The sequence below is a fragment of the Artibeus jamaicensis genome, unplaced genomic scaffold, assembly GCF_021234435.1.
Source record: "Artibeus jamaicensis isolate MK-2021 breed Jamaican fruit bat unplaced genomic scaffold, CSHL_Jam_final scaffold_847, whole genome shotgun sequence".
Lineage (NCBI taxonomy): Eukaryota > Metazoa > Chordata > Mammalia > Chiroptera > Phyllostomidae > Artibeus > Artibeus jamaicensis.
In genome coordinates, this window is record NW_026522057.1 from 13,564,780 (window position 1) to 13,577,214 (window position 12,435).

The following is a 12,435-nucleotide window of genomic DNA, read 5'->3' on the forward strand; positions in this document are numbered from 1 at the left end:
TGAACATACTAGAAAACAATGAATTGCACATTCTAAATGGGTAAATTGTATGTTGTATTACTAATATCTTAATACAGTTGTCAAAAAAACGCCAAGGTCAGAACATATGTAAGTCATCTACAAGCTGGATTTTAAAGAAATGTCATTTAAAATAATAATAATAATAATAATAATAATAATAATAATTTCTTATTCATTAAGTGTCTACTACATTAAGCGTGTATCATCTTTTTTTTTAAGATTTTATTTATTTACTTTTAGAGAGAGGGGAAGGGAAGGTGAAAGAGAGGGAGAGAAACATCAATGTGTGGTTGCATCTCATATGCCCCCAACTGGGGACCTGGCCCTCAACCCGGGCATGTGCCCTGACTGGGAATCAAACCGGCAACAGTTTGGTTTACAGGCCGGCACTCAATCCACTAAGCCACACAAGCCAGGGCAGCATATGTTATTTCTAATCTTTTCAGCAATTCTAAAAGGTAAGTTTATGGTTTTAAATGTTACATAAGTTAAACAGATGAAGAAACTGGGAAACAGGGTAGATAAGTGACTTGCCTAAATACACACAGCTAATCAGTGTCAGCCAGGACTCTAAACCAGAGCTGTGACTACAAAGGTCTTTGACCTGGTTACTCTTTTCCTATCTCAGAATCAAGCTCAGGAACTTTGTATCAGTAGCCTAGTTCTATATCACCTTCCAGAATTAACAGTCTGATACAAAGGACTCCTCCATTAACATTTAAACTCAGCCAGCTTAGGGCAGCGGGTGCTCCAGCTTGATCACACCAAGGTGTGTTTATCTCCACTCTCCTCAGCCAAACTTTGGACCTGATTAAGTGCTTAGGATCTTCTCAAGCAAAACTCTGAGACAGAATTACAACAAACTGAAGGATAGCTCCTTAGGTATCAAATGTTGTTAAGAATCAAAGAATGGGAAGGGGATGTTTGTTTATTGAGAGGTATTTTGTACAAAATTACTGAGCTATGATCAGAGATTGTATGATCTCAGGTAAGTGATTACCCCCTCCCACATCTACCCCAAATCCCTCTATTGTTTGTGTTTCTCTCCTGTGATTAGTATTTAGATATTGTATGGGTAACTGTGGTCTCCCCTAAGGGCTATATAGACATAGTGTTGATCACAAGCAAGAGGTGGGTCCTCTCTCAGTTATAACCTTAGGTTAGCAATTTCCCAGCAATGTACAAGAAATACATCAATCAGTTGCCTCTCGCACTCCCCCAACTGGGGTCCTGGCTTGCAACCCAGGCAGGTGGTCTGACTGGGAATTGAACCAATGATCTTTTGGTTCACAGGCTGGCACTCAGCCCTGGAGGCTGAGGAGCCACACCAGCCAGGGGCTAAAGGGGAGTTTTATCTTGTGAGCCAGATTACACAGAAGCGTAATTGTAACTTTGTGTTTATTTCCCTTTTGTATCTCTGAGTCTCTAGTAAAAGTAAATACAAAATGTTTCAGCCTGGCCTCAGCTGTGTACAACAGGTGTATTAAGAGAAGACTCACCTCTGGGACAGAAAAGTAAAGAGACAGCAGCACTCCTAATGTCCGCAAGGTATTCCCCATGGGAGAATCTTTGGGAACCAGTCAGCGCTGTGAACTCCAACTATTCCACCCCACGTGCAGCACCTCCTTCTAAAGCCAATGCTAGATCTTGACGTTTACTTTTTAAGATAGAATGCAGTTTTTTTCCTTCCAAGGATGGACCTTACTGTAAACCCAGATCTATCTGATTCCGAATCCATATTCTTATTGGCTGCTACATCACATTGACTCTGAAATACTATAAATAGGAAACTGTTCAGGAAAAGTATGGGAGAGAATTATTTAAGAAGAGAAGGTGGAAGAAGGTAGAAAGAGAGGGAGGGTGGGAGAGGAAAGGTGGAAAAGAAAGGAAAGGAAGGGATTTCGCCAAAGTATAACAGCTCATTGTGGACTGAATGTCAAAGATGGAAGTATTTTAATATATGCATTTAGCATAAATGGAGAGGGGTACCTGATATACAGATAGCATTTGATATGTTTTAATTCCCTTTCTTAGGAACAAAGACAAGAGGCATGTAGAAGAAGGCCGTCTTGCCCTGGCCATGTGGCTCAGTTATTTGGAACACTGTCCCCACACAACAAAGGTTGCAGGTCCATCTCCAGTCAGGGCACATACCTAGGTTGCCCATTCAACCCCTGCCTGGTTGGGGCTCATACGGGAGGCAACCGATCAATGTTTCTCTCTCACATCAATGCTTTTCTTTCTCTTCCTCTCCCCACCCTTTAAAATCAATAAACGTATCCTCAGAAGAAGATTTTTAAAAAAGAAAAAGAAAAATGCTGTCTTAAGTGTTAGCTTCTGAAAAAGTTCAAGTGTAACGATATTAGAACAGATATCCAACAATAACAAAACACTCCACATTTCCTTACTAAAAAATATTCTCTAGCCCTGGCTGGCGTAGCTCAGTGGATTGAACACAGGCCTGCAAAACAAAGGATCGTGGTTCGATTCCCAGTCAGGGCACATGCCTGGGCTGCAGGCCAGTTTCCAGCAAGGGATGCACAAGAAGCAACCATACATTGATATTTCTCTCCCTCTCTCCTTCCCTTCTCCTCTAAAGATAAATAAAATTTATTTTTAAAAAAAATATTCTCTAGGTAAGAAGAACCCAGAATTGTGGCAACTATAAAAGTTATACTATATCTGTTCTCTGTTTTAAACAAAAAGGAGAACACACTATCTCACTTCTCCAATATGTTTAAATGCAAAACTACATACTAAGTCATGAATTCATTAAACTACAAAATCTATTTGCTTTCTTATTTAACACAATAAGGTATTGTCTTAAAGTAAATCTTCTGCTACTTCACAAGGATTCAAGGCACTTCGGCTTTCAGGTGGCCTGTGTGCAAGTTCCCCTGCAAAAACACCCTCCCGACGAGCATCAGCCAAACCTCTTCCTGTTTTTCACCTTGTATGTTTACTTTCACATCTGCCGCAAAAGATAAAAGCAACAATGGGAACATCAACCACGTGACCAAGCCCTACCAACCCGGAAAATGAAACTGTGAAGCCAGAGCTGCTGTGAAATGGGTCTTTAGACACAGGCTTAAAACTGTTATGTGTAAGTCTGAATCAAATCCAAAGATCACCACTAGACGAAACCACATAGTATATTTTATTTAGTTATATTTATTCATATATAATAATCATTTAGATGTATAAATAACCAATTTAAGAAGAAAAAGGTAGGGGTCAAGATGCAAAAATTATCGTTCCTAATCAAAGATTGTTCTCTCCTATCTCCATGAGGTCAGATTTTATCAAAGGGTAAAGGGAACTACCATTTATTTATTATTTGTATGTGACAGGCACACTGCAAGGTTTATTTTTGTTTGTTATTACCATGTGTTCTGTGTGATGTGGGTATTATCCTCATTTTACAGAAGAGGAAACTGAGGTATAGAATAGCACTTTCACAAGACCACAATCAGTAAGAAATCACTAGCTTGGGCTCTGGCCAGGTAGCTCAGTTGGTTAGAGTGCAGTCCCAATATGCAAAGGTTGAAGGTTTGATCTCTGGTCAGGGCACATACAAACAGCAACCAATGAATGCATAAATAAGTGAAGCAACAAATCAATGTGTCTGCTTGTCTGTCTGTCTGTCTCTCTCTCTCACCTTCTCTAAAATCAATCAATCAATCAATATTTTTTTTAAGAAAAAGAAACCATTAGCTTTGGCAGAAGGCCTGCATCCAGATCTCTGCTTTCCCACTTGCTCATGGACATTTTCAGTAAAGTTCAGAAAACTGTGTAACTTAGGATAAGTTATTTAAATTTTAACATACTACTTAAAACGGAACATACTACTTAAAATGGAAAATAGAATTAATCACACTGACTTCATGGGTTTGTATGGAGGTTTAAATGCAAAAATAATGGATAACATTTATCTGGTGCCAGACACTATTCTAAATACTTCACATATATTAATTCATTTAATCACCATACAACCTTAAAAGGTAACTATTTTTATCATCCCCATGTTATATGGGTAAACTGAAGTACAGAAGTTATTGTACACAACTTGCCTAGAGTCAGCAGCTACAGACTGGCACAACTGGAATTAAAAACCAGGCTTTCTAGCCCTGGAGTCCACACCTTCAACACCTATGTCACACCTAAAAGCACACAGCACAGGGCTTGGCTCATAATAAATCATGAGTAAATACTAGCATTTTTATTTAACTGGCACATAATACCACCCAATAAATAGTGGCTGAAATGTGTTAAACCAAGTAGAAGAGCCAGAACTTTAATCCAAGTTTCACTCTGTCCTTTCCCATAACTACACGTCTTTCTGTGACAGGCATGTCTATCCCTAAGTATTTTGTGCACGCCCAGTCATCTCTACTAATGCTAGATCATCCAACTTCTTTAGCACAGGGGTCACCCCTTATATATTCCTGCATTCCCATATACTCCAGGGTCCTGCTCATGATGAATAATCAATTAACATGTATTAAATGATCATGCCATTGCTCTGCTCAAAATCCTGTCAAAAATTCCTGTCTCAGAAAAAAATGCAAAGTCTGGAACTTGGCCAACAAGGCCCTCCTCCTCAAACTGCTGTTTCCCCAACCACAACTCCTCTGAACTCAACTCCTGCTGCTTTCCCCTAGGTCATTTCAATCCCATCATGCCAGCTTGCTTAGTGTTTCTCAATCGCTCTAAACATGCCTCACCTCTGTGCATGTTGTTCTTCTGCCCGAAATACGCTTCTCCAAATACCAGGCAGGACTCTGCTCAAGAAGTCGCCTCATCCGGAAGGGCGTCTCTGACCACTCGAAGGAAACTATCCAACCCACCTCCCTCACTCTCTGTCCCCTCATCCTACTTTCCCTGATCTTCACTAAAATCTTATGTTTTATCCCCGGCTGGTATACTTGTTTATTATTTGTCCTCTCCCACTAAAATGTAAGCTCCACAAAAGCAGGTATTTCTATTCTTCATTTTATTATCAGATAACTTTATTCAATGCATGTCCCAATGCACTTAGCACAGCATCTGGTAACAGCAGACAATCGATAAGCAGTTATTAAATTAATAAATGGTAGGTGTATTAGTTATTTATGGTTGTACAACACATTACCCCCAAAACGTGGTGGCGTAAACCAACAAACTCATTCTCTCGGTCTCTACGGGTCAGAAATTCAGGCCTGGCTTAGCCGGCTGCCTTTGGTGCAGGGTCTCTTAGGCGGTTGTATCCAAGCAGCCAGGTAGGCTTGCGTTCATCTCACAGCTCTGCTCTGCTTGGACAATCTGCTCCCAAGCTCCCTCCACGGCTGTTGTCCAGCCTCTGTCCGTCTCCAGCTCACTTACACAGTTATGGGCAGACCTTGGTTTCTCACCACGTGAACCTCTCAGAGGCTGCTTGACCATTCACAGGATATGGCAGCTAGTGATCCAAGTGACAGGAAGAGGGCCAGAGAGTGTCCAAATGAGAGTGCCCAAGACGGAAGCCATAGCCTACTGTAGCCTAATCGTGGAAGTGACATCCCCCACTGGTGTACTGTACCCATTAGTAGTAAGTCACAGCTCCAGGTAACAACTCAAGGGAAGGGACTACACAAGGGCACGGAGACAAGAGGCAGGGATGGTTGGAACTATCTTAAAGGCTGCCCACCTCAGTGAGCATAATAAAAATCTTTAAAAAACAAAAAACACACCTTGCCCTTTGGCCACCTGACATATTCTTTAGTATATCTGTTTAAATTATTCTATAATCATTATGCAATCATTCATCCCAGTGCTAGTCATTTCCATCTTATGAAACACCAAAAGGCATACACTAACTGTTGAGCATTGCTTGTTACCCAGTATTCGTGAACAGCCCTATCGGAGATGATCCAACTAGCAAGGATCAGTCAACAAAAACAGCTTCCAGAGAAAAAAGAATTATTGAATAAATGTTGCTACGTACATGACATCAGTTGTTAAAAAAAATATGTATTAGACATTGGTTGATATTATAGAAATATCATTAATTTTCTTAGGTTTGATAACGGTATTGTGGTTATGTAGGATAACATCTTCATTCTTAGGAAAGGCACACCGAAATGTTTTAGGAGTAAAGTGTCGTGATATCTGCACCTTACTTTCCAAGAAAACAGGCTACATGGACACACTTACAGGGAGAGGTAATCAGAAGCAGAGTCAGAATTAGAAACCAGGTCTTCAATCTTAGTTATCCTGGAATTCACATTCTCCCTATACCTCTGTACGTCTACTGTGTCCCCTATGGTATGTATCTAGCTACTATATTAAGCAATATTTGTTTTGGGGGGGATGGGGAGGGCAATGAAAGATATGACACTGACCCTCTGCCCCCCAGAAGGTGACAATCTTACTGGGGAAGACAAACTTTATATGCAATATAAAATAATACATGACGAATCTGGCGTGGAACAAACAAATGCCACAAGAGTTCAGAAGAGGATTCTAATAAACCTTCAGAGAATAAAATATCTTTAAAACCTCTTTCCTTTAGCAGGTTTCTTATTCTTAGCCTTCTTTCCCTTAAATACTTCTCCTTTATTTCCTTGGCACCAACTGACTGATTATTTCCTACCTAACAAAATTATCTGGAGACTATCTAAACATACAACACATGTTTTGCCTGTTTGGAACACAGGATATGATTTTTTTTAATAACACTGTTTACATTTTTACTGGAAAAACCACTAAGTATACTATCTGAATTTTCTTGCCTTCAGAAGCAATTGTGTTGTTTCAAGTCTTGAGGATGCCAGAAAGCTTGACGATTTAAAAATAACCTCACAAAGAGCTCACTTCCAACACCAGATGGAAAGAAATTACTCTAAAGACACATGTGTGGGAGGACATACATACAACATCATATGATACCATGCAAAGGGTTATATAGTTATGTAATACCATCAAAACTAGCAGGACTCTGCAACTAGTAAGTTAGCAACAGTATCGATTCTCTGAATCATTAAAAAATATAAAAGGGCAAGAAACAGCAAGTGGGTGGTAGCGAAAAAAAGCCTTCACTTTAAGCTGCCTTCCATGTGTCCCCAGTGCACACTGAAATGGTTGGCAGGTAAAATCTGAGGGCTTAAATCCTTGGAGCTCTTGACAGCTCTGCCTGTGTCCATATGGTCAAAACCGGGCGGAGGGAGGACGGAGGAGAGGGAGGGAATAAATTTCAGCAATCTGCACCAAGTGTATTATTAAGGTGAAACACTTTTCATTTGAATATATATAGAGAACATCAAACTGGTAAATTAAAATACACGCTTAACATGTCAATTCAAAATAACACTTCTTAATAAGATATTTAATTTTTATATTCAAAGATATACTGTTAAGATAGCACTGTGTTAAAATGATTCTAATAGGGTTACTTAATTTATGGAAGCATTAAGTAAGGGCTAAACAGCCATTCATCACGAAGGAAGCTTGGCACAGTGCATCCATTCACAAATTACCGAAAGTGTACGTTTCCATTGCACTTGTGGGTCACAGGCTTAAATTTAACTATTTCAAAGTAACCCTACGCTTTCATGTTAAATCACTGAGAGTTTCTCACTCAAGATTGTTAATCATAATTTTCTATGGTTCAATGCAGATATTATCAAAATATAATATGAAAGTTTTCTGAGTGAATATTAATGTAGAGAGTATCTAAACCTCAGTCTATGTTATGTCCAGTGCTATGATTCAGGCATGTAGAGAGCCTACCAAAAGTTGATTTGGATTAGAATTATTTTTTTAGGAGATAGAAGGCATAAGAGCAGTCAGGTTGCATTTATAAATCACAGTTCAATACAGGAGTATATTTTATACCCTTTTTTATCTTATTTTTCCCGCTATTTCCCACAAAATTTCCCACAGAAGAAATTGAGTGGAAATTTCTAATTGGGTGAAAGTGACCCAAAGAGGCTTCAGCCATAGAAGGAAGAGAAGTAGAAATTTAATAAACAATCACAGTTTAATCCACATGGATTTATCTTGGAGATAATTAAGAGACAACTACAAAATGAGAAATGGTCTTAAATTTAAAAAATAAAATAAATAAATACTAAAACAAACATGATGCCAGAATGGCTCTGGAATTTCTATGCAGAAGAGATTTTTAGGGGTAGCATATATATGTAGATGACTTTGGGGAGAGCTGGTGAAGATTAGGAGTAGGGTATATTAAAGTCTCTCTAAGTCATTCCTTGAGTTGTATTGGTCACACCTATAGTATGTTGCTTTTATTTAAAGTTAAAAGAGCTAGCCAATTTATTTTTGAATACTTTAAGATGGGCACAATCCCATCTAAATAAAAATAATTAGCAAAAATAAGTATAAACAGATATTGATCATAATCAGATTCTCCCACTAGACTTTCTAAAACCAACATCTGAAGTAATGTCAGTGAGGTAGCTAATTGGAAATAAGATCAGCACTGGAAATAAAATATCAAGGTCTCCTTTCTTGCAACACCAACTTCTCAATACTGTTCATAACTATAGTTTTTTCTTTATCCTTCTCACTGTGTATTCATTATATAGCAGCAAAGTAAATCCAAACACTAATCTAACCCAATGTGTACACCAGAGTATTTGTTACATTGCATTTTTCCAAAAAAATCATGACACCACTCATAAAAAGGACACAGAATAAACTGTCAGTGACATGCCAACAAATTTAAATAGACAACTAACATATATATTTGAGATCTGGCTATTCTCTAACTAACTAAAAGCCACTATAAATGCAATGAATCAATTACCTTCCAATAATTCTACATAAATAAGGCCCATAACTGATCAATTCATCATGTTATTTTTATCAAAAATTTTAAGTTTCACCTTTGGGAGCAATATTCTGAGAAAAAAGCAAAGTTGTTCATTAGAAAAAAGTTATTAGAATTATTATTGTTTAGCTCAAAAATAAAATAAGGTGATCGGTTCCTTGCTTGCCCAATAAGGGGAAAACAAACCCTTTAGACATAACAGTGAATCTGCATATCAATCTGCATGTGACCAATCATGAATCTGATGAGACTTCTGGAAAAATACACTGGCGGCACTTGGGTTGGCCTGCTTCTTAGACAAAAAGGAAACAGATTAAATGTACACATCTCTTGATTTCAGAACCAAATTCAGTTCCCGAGGGCCACTGCTATTTCCAAAGTTACAATATCAGACCACCAATATTAAGTTGAGTTTGCAAATTCAGTATACAGTGTAAGCAAGCCCGATCACTCACATCACAAATTACAGACTACATATTTTATGTCCCAGTCTACCGGTAAGCACGTTACAGTACCTGCAGAGAATCCAAGAGCCCCTTGACTGCTATCAGAAAACACATTGGACAAGCACAACTGAAAGCTTTCTTAGGAACAGGAGGAAGGGACCCAAATAGCATCGTAAGCACACTATCTCCCATAATATGAATTTGTTAAAAATTAAGAACATTAGCTAAGGAATGAGCTGGAAGGCTAGCTCTGTAATTTCCAGAAATGTTCAATTCAAGCTGCACACAAGAAAACACCACCAGTGAACTTTAAATGTGGGGCACAAACCTGACAAAACAGGAAAAATATGTGGGTCAGATCGCAACAAAATACCACAACCTTTTTTTTCAGAGGCAACAGGAATCATTTAAAATAATTTGTTAACTTAGATATTACAAGTGTTTCTCAAGGAAAAAAGGAGGTAAGGTGAAAGATTAAATATACAAAGAGGGAGATTTGTGTATTATCTTGTTACTATTATGTAAATTATTATATCATGTTATTTTCTGTATTTCACTGAGGAAAAGCCTACTATAAAAGAGCTCACCATATCTACCCCTCACCATATAGGTTTCCTCACTATATCTACTACTGTAATAAATATGATTTGATGTTTAACAAACACCAAGGACCACCAAGGAAGAGAATGGAAGCCTAAGAGCTTTTCTTCACCTACCACCAACCACCAGCTACCATAAGAGCTGCAGCACTTAGGACCTAGACCGTTTTAACGAACACCAGCTGAAGAAAATTCAACTGGCTGGCCCTACTAATGAAGCTCCAAGAAAACTCAAAGCAAAAAAAATTCTTTCAAGTGCCTTCAACATAGGGAGCTTTCCCCCACACTTCAAATTACTAATATAGTTAACACTTTTAAGGTGAGAGAACTGAAAAAGGTCAGGAGGAATATACATGTATGACTAGCACAGATGAAACCACACAGCCAAAGGACAGAGATGGGGAAGTGGGGGTTATTACTGAGCAGTTCTTTTTTGGTTGGAAAATACAGGTAATAAGAATACCTACAGAAACTGAGAATAAATTTGTGTGATTTTAAGCAGCTTTCAGAAAGGATAGCCCTGACCGGTGTAGCTCAGATTGCTGGGTATCATCCTGCAAAGTGAGGGGTCACCGACTGGATTCCCGGTCAGGGCACATGCCTAGGTTGCAGGTTCAGTCCCCGGGCTGGGCACATGTGAGAAGCAGACAATTGATGTTTCTCTCTCACACTGATGTTTCTCTCTCTCTCTTTCTCCCTCCCTTCCCTTCTCTCTAAATATAAGTAAAATCTTTTTTTAAAAAATAAAAGGAAAATAAAGACAGAAGTGCAGATTGGGGTCATACTGTACAAGGACTTACCTATAAGACATTTGGTATAAAACACTGGTATAAATGTTGATAGGATTTCGGTGAGGCCTAAAGCTTAAAAACACTTATTTCTAAGCCTAAATTCAACTCTACAAGGGGGGAAAGTATAGTTTTGTTACTAGAAGAGAAAGGAATCGGGTTAGCGTGCTGAGCTCAGGTCTACCCAGCGAGTTCCCTTTTCACAATGGCAAAGATACTGTGCTTCAGTATCCCCAGGGATATGAGTAATGCCTACCTTTATCTTAATTATAACCTGCTCATAGAAAGCACTCTGAATTAGCACCCTCATTCCAAGGCAATCTGATGTTGAGTCATTATACCCATATTTTTAATCTGTCATTTGAGTGCTTACTGTGTGCCAGATACGCTACTATATAGCCTACATGGGTTATATTAATAACACCCCGAGAAACTATTTCATAAAACCAAAAATTGTACAGCTAACACAGAACTTGTACGTTTCCAATTTACAAAAAAGGAAAATGAAGAGTAGTTAAGTTTCCATTAAAAGTAAGGGTTAATGATACACTCACAAAATTGGGATGAAAAGAAATATACAAAGGAGACATATATATCATATGTATGTTATATATGTGATATCTTATACATGTGCGTATATACTTAATTAAAAGGATGAAGCCAACTAAAACTCTTGCCGAGGACTGAGAATACTGAAAACAGTAATGACTAACAACAGCCTTGAGTACATATCCTCAAGAGAGTATAAATGCACTATAATAATTTCCAAGATACAAGACATAACAGTTTCTTGCAATTTTCCCTAAAAACAGAAAGAGCAGCTGTGAAATCACCCAGACTACTAAAAAAAGCTCAGCATCTCTTTTTAAAAAGACACACACACACACCCCACTATCTCCTAATCAGCAATACACGCCAAAAACCGACAAGTCTCCACAGACTAGTCATTTATGGTAGGTTACAGTTAGAGAAACAACAGAATGACAGTCGCTATCATGTGGCCAGAAACCAATCCGTCAGCAATTTGTTTCATGTGAGGTGACTTTCTCTCTCCAGAGAATGCGCGACGCTGGGAAGAACAAACGGGCTTTGGCAAACCCGGCTCAGGAAGAACAGCCTGCTGATGAATCTTGGAGGGAGAGCCTCCATCCAGGCTCTCCACAGGTATTTAAAAAAAAAAAAAAAAAGGCAGCCCATCGAGCAGGAGGAAATACTTCCAAGGCGACAGATGCGCGAACTGAAAAAGGAGGTCACGGTGCTGAGAGAACAGATTTAACCCGTTGGTCCAGGGAACCGTGAAGGCTAAGGGGGAGCGCGGTTGAGCCCTCCGGGCGGGCGGGCGAACGGTTTAAATGATGCAGGTGGCTATGGCGGGAAGGCCTTCCCGTCCTCGCGGGGCTCCGGCGGCCCTCGGCTGGTGCCCGACTTCCCCAGGCAGCCGCTGCCTCGCCACGAAGAAAGCACTCTGCAGCTGCACCCCACACCTTCGCCACCCGAAAGCTGCGCTCCCCCCCCGAGTAGGTTTCCTGCCGACGCTCCTGCCCCCAGTGCGGTGACTGACGGACCAGACCGCACCGGTTTCCCCGCATCAAAAATAAACCCCAAGCCTAACTTCCAAACGCTCCCCCAGGTCGGCCCCCGCCTCTCTCCCCTCTGGCTCGCCGCTTCCCGGCTCCAGTGCCTTGGCCTCCGGTGTGCGAGGGCGGGAGAGCCCGTGTCCCCGGCCGGGGGCCTGCGGGGGGCTGGAGACAAAGAGGCTGCAGCGACGCTGC

The 12,435-nt window shown here is 39.9% G+C and overlaps 1 protein-coding gene across 4 annotated transcripts in view; it reads right to left on the reverse strand.

Moving 5' to 3' along the window:
• Window positions 1-12,435, reverse strand: part of EPB41 (erythrocyte membrane protein band 4.1) — a 171,506-nt gene that overhangs the window by 139,707 nt on the left and 19,364 nt on the right. Inside the window, exon 1 of one of the 4 annotated variants that reach the window (XM_053660415.1) lies at window positions 9,346-9,438. The exons of the other annotated variants lie outside the window; for them this stretch is intronic. The gene's annotated coding sequence lies outside the window, so the exon portion shown is untranslated. Of the gene's footprint in view, window positions 1-9,345; window positions 9,439-12,435 lie in introns of those variants that run through there. 4 annotated transcript variants of the gene reach the window in all.